Here is a 9,601-nt window from a genome sequence, read left to right as displayed (position 1 = left end):
AATTTACAACGTAACGGCGTTGCATGCTCGTAGTTTCTTTTGCACTTGGATCAGTGAGGCGATACAGCGCGCGCCGATGCATTTGCGCGTGCAATTGAGTGTGCGCTACGAGAACAGGATAACGGCTGACAGGACAAGAAAGTCAGTTTTTCTGAGGTGAAAACCTTTATTTCAGCGTACACTTATGTCACTGCCTGGTAGTTCCTATTGTGCTGGGTTTTCAGAAGTAGTCATGATTCGCCTCTAACATGCTCTAAACACGCACGCAGAGTGGAATAGGAGGAGCGGGGGCGCGAGGAGCGGGAGCAAGGATCACAGCGCAAATTTGAACTATATCGATATATGCGATATGGTCTAATTCCATATCACATTTCAAAAATATATCGATATATCGCCCATCCCTACCTGCATTATAAGTGTGTCCATGGTAACTGAAATATAGTTCTACCGCTTAGCTGTAGCCTGACATGTACTTTCCGTGAGCGGTGATTGAAAACCCGGAGTAGATCATGAGCGAAGTGATTACAGAATGCTTAGAGTGGAGAGAGGAAAGTGGTTTTGTTCCACTCCAGGCTTTGATCACATCCCCCTCAGCAGGGTGAATACACCTTGTCTTTTCAAACTAAAATTAAGACATTCATTACACTATTTGAGAAATGAAAGCCTATTTACGGCCTTAAAATTATGAAAAGTGAATTTAAGACATTAAGGACAGACTGGAACCCTGCAATTGACGGAAATCCGCCATAGACTTACTGCAATTAACGGAAATCCGTCTTAGCGATGGAGAACTTTAATCCCTGCTTTTCTGAAAATACATACATATAAAAATGTTGGTTTGCCAAGTATAAGTTTTCCTACACTTTGAAACGTTTAGTTTTACAAATGGGGACAATCTTTGAAGCATGAACAAATCATGGTTTTGAAAAATAACATTAAAACTGGATATATTTTAAAAAAATTAAAGAGCTGGAAAAAGTGTGAAGGACTTGAAAGTCTTTGTAACGTGGACGCTGAGGCGGCATTAGAATCCATTTGCGGAAGTTTATTGCAAATATCAAACAACAAACACGTGGAAACAGGCAGAGGGTCGATAACAGTACAGCAGTCCGATCTTTCGACAATCCATGTTACAATCCAAGAGACGTTAGTGAGAAACCAGGCAGAGAAGTCAAACCTTGAGATCAGTCCACACAAGCAAACAATCCAGAAAGGGAAATCCGTAAAATCAATGGTCAGAGAACTAGGCAGAATCATACACATGCAGACAATCAGAATATCAGGAAAAACGCTTGGTAAGGCAGGTTAAACTGGCAATAATTCGCGATGTGAAAGCCTGGTCACAGCTCAAGTAGTCCCAAACAGGAAGTGAATGTAGAAGCAGCAGAGGGAGCACTCAGTCAGTACTCGAGTGATGGCTCCCTCTGCTGGCTTGGCATTACAGAACCCTTCCCTCTAGGAGCGACTCCTGGAGCTCGGCGAGGACGTCCCCGCAGTCGGGGTGCTGGATGGTCAGGTCTGGCTTGATGGAACTCCTCCGTGAGCGATGGATCCAGAATGTCATTGGCGGCCACCCATGACCTCTCCTCAGGTCCATAGCCCTCCCAGTCCACCAGATATTGGAGCTGACCCCCTCTACGTCGAGAGTCCAGTAACTCTTTTACCTGGTAGGCGGGCATACCACCTACATCCAGGGGTGGCGGTGGTTCTAGGGTCATCTGGCCGGGGTCAGCCTCCGGGTGGACCGGTTTGAGAAGGGACACATGGAAAGAGGGAGAGATACGGTAGTTAGCAGGAAGCTCCAGCTGGTGCGTTACCTCATTAATTCGTCTGAGAATTTTGAAAAGGCCTACGTACCTTGGGCTGAGCTTCCTGCTGGGCAGCCGCAGCTTGATGTCCCTCATAGAGAGCCAGACCTGCTGTCCAGGTTCGTAGGGAGGGTGTGGACGTCGGCGTCTGTTGGCCTGGATCTCCTGATTCCTTACAGCCCATTGAAGACGCACATGAGCACTGTCTCACACCCTCTCACTACGTTTAATCCAGTCGTCAACTGCCGGAACCGAGGAAGGTTCACCCGACCACGGGAACATAGGGGGTTGATACCCCAGGACACACTGGAAGGGGGTGAGGCCTGTAGATGCATGAGTGAGTGAATTCTGGGCATATTCGGCCCAGGGAAGAAACTCTGACCACCTATGTTGTTCCCTACTACAATAGGTTCGTAGATAACGGTCAATCTCCTGGTTGAGTCTCTCCACCTGGCCGTTACTCTGAGAATGGTATCCAGACGTGAGGCTAACGTTAATATCCAGGGGTGGCGGTGGTTCTAGGGTCATCTGGCCGGGGTCAGCCTCCGGGTGGACCGGTTTGAGAAGGGACACATGGAAAGAGGGAGAGATACGGTAGTTAGCAGGAAGCTCCAGCTGGTGCGTTACCTCATTAATTCGTCTGAGAATTTTGAAAAGGCCTACGTACCTTGGGCTGAGCTTCCTGCTGGGCAGCCGCAGCTTGATGTCCCTCATAGAGAGCCAGACCTGCTGTCCAGGTTCGTAGGGAGGGTGTGGACGTCGGCGTCTGTTGGCCTGGATCTCCTGATTCCTTACAGCCCATTGAAGACGCACATGAGCACTGTCTCACACCCTCTCACTACGTTTAATCCAGTCGTCAACTGCCGGAACCGAGGAAGGTTCACCCGACCACGGGAACATAGGGGGTTGATACCCCAGGACACACTGGAAGGGGGTGAGGCCTGTAGATGCATGAGTGAGTGAATTCTGGGCATATTCGGCCCAGGGAAGAAACTCTGACCACCTATGTTGTTCCCTACTACAATAGGTTCGTAGATAACGGTCAATCTCCTGGTTGAGTCTCTCCACCTGGCCGTTACTCTGAGAATGGTATCCAGACGTGAGGCTAACGTTAATATCCAATTGTTTGCAGAACGTTTTCCAGACTTGGGAGGTGAATTCTGTTCCTCTGTTGCTGACAAATTCCTCAGGTAAGCCATAGATGTGGAATACATGGTTGAAGAGAGCTAAAGCTGTTACCATGGCTGTAGGAAATCCCTATAATGAAATTAACCGGCATGACTTTGAGAACCTGTCGACGACCATGACTAGAATGGTTGTGAATCCGTTGGATGGTGGCAGGTCAGTGATGAAGTCAATAGAGAGATGAGACCATGGTCGTTGTGGGATGGGTAATGGTTGAAGTAGGCCTGAGGGTAATTCCTTGGGGGTCTTGGATTGAGCACAGATCTGGCAGGATTTGATGAAGATGGTTGCGTCCTTGGTCATTGAAGGCCACCAAAATGAGTTTTTTAACAGATGTAGGGTGCGTGATATACCTGGATGTCCTGAGCTGATGGCTGTATGAACCCATTGGAGTACTTGGTGACACATGTCTTGGGGTACATATTGTTTGTTTGGTGGGCACTGTGGTGGTGGCGGATCTTGTTCTTGTCTGCGTTGAATTTCTTCCATGATGTCCCATGAGACTGGAGCCAGAATGACAGTGGGTGGTAGAATGGTTTCGGGTTTGAAATCCTCTATAGGAGGGTCATGCTTACGGGAGAGTGCGTCTGCCTTACTGTTCTTGCTGCCTGGTCGATAAGTAATGGTGAAATCAAAACGAGTGAAGAAGAGGGCCCACCGAGCCTGCCGAGGATTAAGTCTTTTTGCTCCCTTTATATACTCAAGGTTCTTGTGGTCGGTGATCACCCTCCAGCCAATGTCTCCACTCTTCAATGGCTGCTTTCATGTATAATTATTCTTTATTACCAACATCGTTGTTCTTTTCTGCACTCGTGAGTTTTCTGGAGTAAAATGCACATGAATGAAGCTTGCCTGGTTGTCCCTGACGTTGGGAGAGAACGGCTCCTATTCCGCAGTCTGAAACATCCACTTACAATACAAACGGCAGATCAGGATCAGAATGTTTCAGGATGGGAGCTGAGGTGAAACTTGACTTGAGGGTGGCAAAAGCATGACTTGCTTCTTCATTCCAACCGAGTATTTTGGGTTTGTCTTTCAAGAGTGAGGTGAGTGGAGAGGTGCTGTAATCTCTGATGAAACGCCGGTAGAAGTTGGCAAAGCCTAGAAATATCTGAAGCTCCTTAATGGTAGTAGGTTTAGGCCAATCCGTGACTGCTTGAACCTTGGTTGAGTCCATCCTCACTCCCTGGTGACTAACTTGATAGCCAAGAAAAGATGTCTGATGGACATGAAACTCACATTTCTCAGTTTTGACAGAGTTGATTCTCCAGTAGACGGGATAATACTGCACGCACATTGGTAACATGTTCAGTCTCTGTCTTGGAATAAACCAAAATGTCGTCGATGTAGGCAATAACAAACTTGTTCATGAAGTCCTTGAAAATTTCATTTATAAAGGACTGAAAGACAGCTGGGGCGTTGGCTAACCCATAGGGCATTACCTGGTACTCAAAGTGCCCCCTAGTGGAGAGAAATGCAGTCTTCCATTCATCACCTTCTTTGATCCTGATGAGATTGTATGCACTTCGTAGGTCTAGTTTGGTGTAAATGGTGGCCTCTCGTAGTTGTTCCAGAGCCGGAGGTACCAAAGGCAAGGGATAGCGGAATTTTACTGTGACATTGTTAAATCCACGGTAATCTATGCAGGGTCTTAAACCACCATCCTTTTTACTCACGAAGAAGAACCCGGCGGCTGCAGGAGATGTGGATGGACGAATGAACCCAGAGGCTAAAGCTTCCTCAATGTATTCCTCCATAGCCTGATCCTCAATCCTGGACAATGGGTAAACTCTGCTTTTGGGAGGCATGGCATTGGGAAGCAAATCAATGGCGCAATCCCATGGACGATGTGGAGGAAGTTGTGTGGCTTTAGTCTTGCTGAAAACTTCAGACAAATCTTGATATTGACTGGGGATGGATACTTTAACCTGGGTTTCGGGACTCTCAATGCTTGTGGTGAGATATGGTTGTGGCTGAATTGAAAGGCAGTTCATCAAACAGAATGGAGACCAGTGAGTTAATTCCCCTTGGAACCAGGAAATGGAAGTATCGAGGATGGTGAGCCAAGGAAATCCTAAGATGACTTCGTATTTGGGTGAATCAACGACATACAAGGTGATGTTTTCTTGATGGAACAAACCGGTTTGAAGTTTCAAGGTTTTTGTTTGACATTGGATACCTTGATTGATGAGAGTGTCGTCGATAGCTTTGATCTGAATGGGTGGAATGCATGGTTGGGTAGGAATATTATACTTCTGAATTATGTCCTTGTTGATGATATTCAGAGCTGCTCCAGAGTCAATCAGCGCTGTGAGATCAAGAGACAGAGTATCAGTTCTTATGGTGACGGGTAGTGTAAGTGACTTATTTTTAAGGACAGAGAAATTGTGAATATTTACCCCTGTTGAAGACTTGGCCTTGAGTGGGCAACCGGTACTGCGATGGCCTGGTTCACCGCAGTAGAAGCACAGATGATTTTGTCGACGTCTTGCTCGTTCCTCTTCCGTCAATTGAGAAACGTTAAGTTGCATGGGTTCAACAGATGATTTTTCAACTGTGAGATGGCTGATAGGGGAATTATTATAAACTGTTCTGTTAGTACGTTGCTTGGGAGTCTGTCTCATGAGATTGTCGATCTTGATGGTGAGATTAACAAGTTCTGAAAATGATAAATCCTCTCTACGACAGGTGAGTTCAGTTTGCAGATCAACATTGAGACTGTTGTAAAAGGTAGCTTTAAGAGAGACATCATTCCATCCATTCTGAGCTGCCAGTGTGCGAAACTCAATAGCATAATCAGCTGCGGTGCGGTTACTTTGTTTTGCATTAATAAGTTGTGTTGAAATATCCCTGCCCCCTGCGGGATATTCGAAAACTTCTTGAAGTTGATGCTAAAAGTACTCAGTGGATTTCTTGAGTTGTGTATCGCTATCCCACACCGCTGAAGCCCAATCGAGGGCTTTTCCCGTAGCAAAGTCATGAAAAATGCACATCTCTTCTCCTCAGATTCAAATCGATCTTGTTGGAATTCAAAATATAGCTTTACTTGTCGAATGAATCCCTTGCATTGTTCAGCAGAGCCATCAAACTTATTAGGAAGAGCAAAGCTTACCTTTGAAGGCGTGGAAGGAGAAAGAGATCGTACGTAGTGCGTCAGGTGTTCGTTGACTGATTGTAGCTTTGCAAGTTGTTCCTGATAATTCTTCAGAACCTCGCTTTGGTAAGCGAATGCGGCTTGCAAGTTGGAAACCTCCGCTGGATTCATGGTAGGCGAAGTATTCTGTAACGTGGACGCTGAGGCGGCATTAGAATCCATATGCGGAAGTTTATTGCAAATATCAAACAACAAACACGTGGAAACAGGCAGATAACAGTACAGCAGTCCGATTTTTCGACAATCCATGTAATAATCCAAGAGACGTTAGTGAGAAACCAGGCAGAGAAGTCAAACCTTGAGATCAGTCCACACAAGCAAACAATCCAGAAAGGGAAATCCGTAAAATCAATGGTCAGAGAACTAGGCAGAATCATACACATGCAGACAATCAGAATATCAGGAAAAACGCTTGGTAAGGCAGGTTAAACTGGCAATACTTCACGATGTGAAAGCACATGGTCACAGCTTAAGTAGTCCCAAACAGGAAGTCAATGTAGAAGCAGCAGAGGGAGCACTCAGTCAGTACTCGGGTGATGGCTCCCTCTGCTGGCTTGACATTACAGTCCTTGAATAGTGCTTGAATTTTACTCTCAAAAGGATGTACGAACCCTGAAATCAATAATGTAAAAACATTTGTCTATTTCTGCCACAATACCATGGTTACACTGAGCATTACTACATTAAATCCACAGTGAATATTTGTGATTTGTGGACTTTAAAAGCCTTATAACTTAAAACTTCACAAACTTGTTCGTTCAATGCACAAAGTTTCTCCTGGTTTCCAAGTCAGTGCCCATGATTTACTCTCTCAAGTCATCCTTGGTGTGTATGACATTCTTCTTTTAGACAAATACTATTGGAGTTATATTAAAAAAAATGTCCAGGCTCTTCCAAGCTTTATAATGGATTACAATGAGTTTCCATTTACTTGCAGTCTAGAGCCCTGTATAGTGCTTTATTTCTGCTTTTACATGAGCGCCACCTACTGTCAGAGAGCGCATTTGTTTTTTGCATTGATCTGAACTGACAAATTACAGATTCTTGTTGGTTGAACACGAGTTAATAGATATCAATCAATCAATCAACAAAATGTCCTGTGCTCACCACACAGCGGCTATAGGTGGAGAGGAGAGATTTGGCTATAGAGTGATGTGTGTCTAACTTGCACAGAAGAGACTTTTTTGCTCAGCACATGAAAATAAACTACTTACTGTGATCTCAGACTGTGTTGATGTGGTTTCTCCCCTGTATGGATCTTCATGTGTTGCTTCAGGTGACTTTTAATAGAGAAACTCTCTCCACACTTATCACACGTGGGCGGCTTCTCTCTGCTGTGGATCCTCTCGTGTGTTTTCAGATGTGATGAGTGACTGAATCTCTTGTCACAGTGTGAACACTTGTAAGGTTTTTCTCCAGTGTGGATCCTCTCATGTGTTTTCAGACTTGTTAACTGACTGAATCTCATGTCACAGTGTGAACACTTGTAAGGTTTTTCTCCAGTGTGAATTCTCTGGTGCTGTTTTAAACAGATTGCTGTAGTAAAAGTATTCTCACACTCAAAGCACATGTACTCTCTCACACCAGTATGAGTTTTCTCATGTGCATGTAAATATGGCAGCCGTGAAAAACTCTTTCCACACACAGAGCATGAATATGGCTTCTCCTTCGTATGAATTGTCAAGTGTGTCTTCAGCTCTGATGCATAGATAAATATTTTGCCGCATTGATCACGTGTGTACGGCTTCTCTCCGGTGTGGATCCTCATGTGTTCTTTAAGGGATGAAGATCGACTGAAATCTTTCCCACATTTATCACACTTAAACGGTTTCTCTCCAGAGTGGATCCTCATGTGTCGCTTCAGGTCACTTTTAAAAGCAAAACTCTTTCCACACTGATCACACGTGTGCGGCTTCTCTCCAGTGTGGATCATCTCATGTGCTTTCAGATGTGATAATCGACTGAATCTCTTGTCACAGTGTGAACACTTGTAAGTTTTTTCTCCAGTGTGAATTCTCTCGTACCGTTTTAACTTGTCCGCTGTAGTAAAAGTCTTCTCACTCTCAAAGCACATGTACTCTCTCACACCAGTGTGAATTTTCTCATGTCTATGTAAAGTTTGCCGCAGTGAAAATCTCTTTCCACACACAGAACATGAATGCGGCTTCTCTTTCGTATGAACTGTCAGGTGTCTCTTCAGCTCTGATGCCAGATAAATGTTTTGCCGCACTGATCACATGTGAACAGCTTCTTTCCGGTGTGGAACCTCATGTGGCACTCAAGACCATGTTTGCTTGTGAAACTCTTTCCACACTGAGTGCAGGTGAAAGATTTCTTGGCTCTTCTTTTCTTTAAAAATGTATTTTTAGTCTTTGAGCGACTCAAAGGTTTTTCTCCAGGTTTGACATGATGTTCCTCCTCCACTTCACTCAGTTCTTCACTCTCCTCCTTCACTTCACTCAGTTCTTCACTCTCCTCCTTCACTTCACTCAGTTCTTCACTCTCCTCCTTCACTTCACTCAGTTCTTCACTCTCCTCCTTTTCTTCACTCTCCTCCTTCACTTCACTCAGTTCTTCACTCTCCTCCTTCACTTCACTCAGTTCTTCACTCTCCTCCTTCACTTCACTCAGTTCTTCACTCTCCTCCTCCACTTCTCTCAGTTCTTCACTCTCCTCCTTCACTTCACTCAGTTCTTCACTCTCCTCCTTCACTTCTCTCAGTTCTTCACTCTCCTCCTTCACTTCACTCAGTTCTTCTCTCTCCTCCTCCACTTCTCTCAGTTCTTCACTCTCCTCCTTCACTTCACTCAGTTCTTCACTCTCCTCCTTCACTTCCATCAGGTCTGAAATGAAAGAAAAATGTATTAAATAATATTGTCAGTACATCAAAATAATTAATTGAAAGAAATATAAATTGAAAGGACATGAAAGTGAGCCCTAAAGTAATAGTAGAAAGTAGACAACTGTTATAAAATATTATGATAATTTGATGTCTTTTTATAAATTGATTATTTATCAGTTCAAATAGTATTAGCTTGACCTGATGTTGACAATAAATATGAATATTTCTCAAACCTACCTTTACTGACCAATTTTTTGAAAACCAAAAATGAAACTTTTGTACCCATTTCATAGTTGAACTGTTTATCTAAAAGTGATGAAGTGCTTGAATGTTTCTAACATGAATGTTCTTCAGCATCATAAATGAATGAAGAATAAACACCAACCTCTTTGTTCTTCAGGATCTTCAGTGTGTTTCATTCTGCAGGGTTCTGGATCACTCGTGTTCTCACTGTCCTCTTTAATAAACTCAGTCTTTGCAGATTTCAGCTCTTCCTGATGCTCTGATGCTCGTCTTCACTTGTAGCTGATGGGAATTTACAGCATTTACTGGAGAATTGCAGTGGGAGGAGCTTCACTGATGATGTGACTGATGTGGGAGGAGCTTCACTGA

Source organism: Scardinius erythrophthalmus (assembly GCF_964197995.2).
Source record: "Scardinius erythrophthalmus genome assembly, chromosome: 1".
NCBI classification, from domain to species: Eukaryota; Metazoa; Chordata; class Actinopteri; order Cypriniformes; family Leuciscidae; genus Scardinius; species Scardinius erythrophthalmus.
This window is presented reverse-complemented; position numbering follows the sequence as displayed.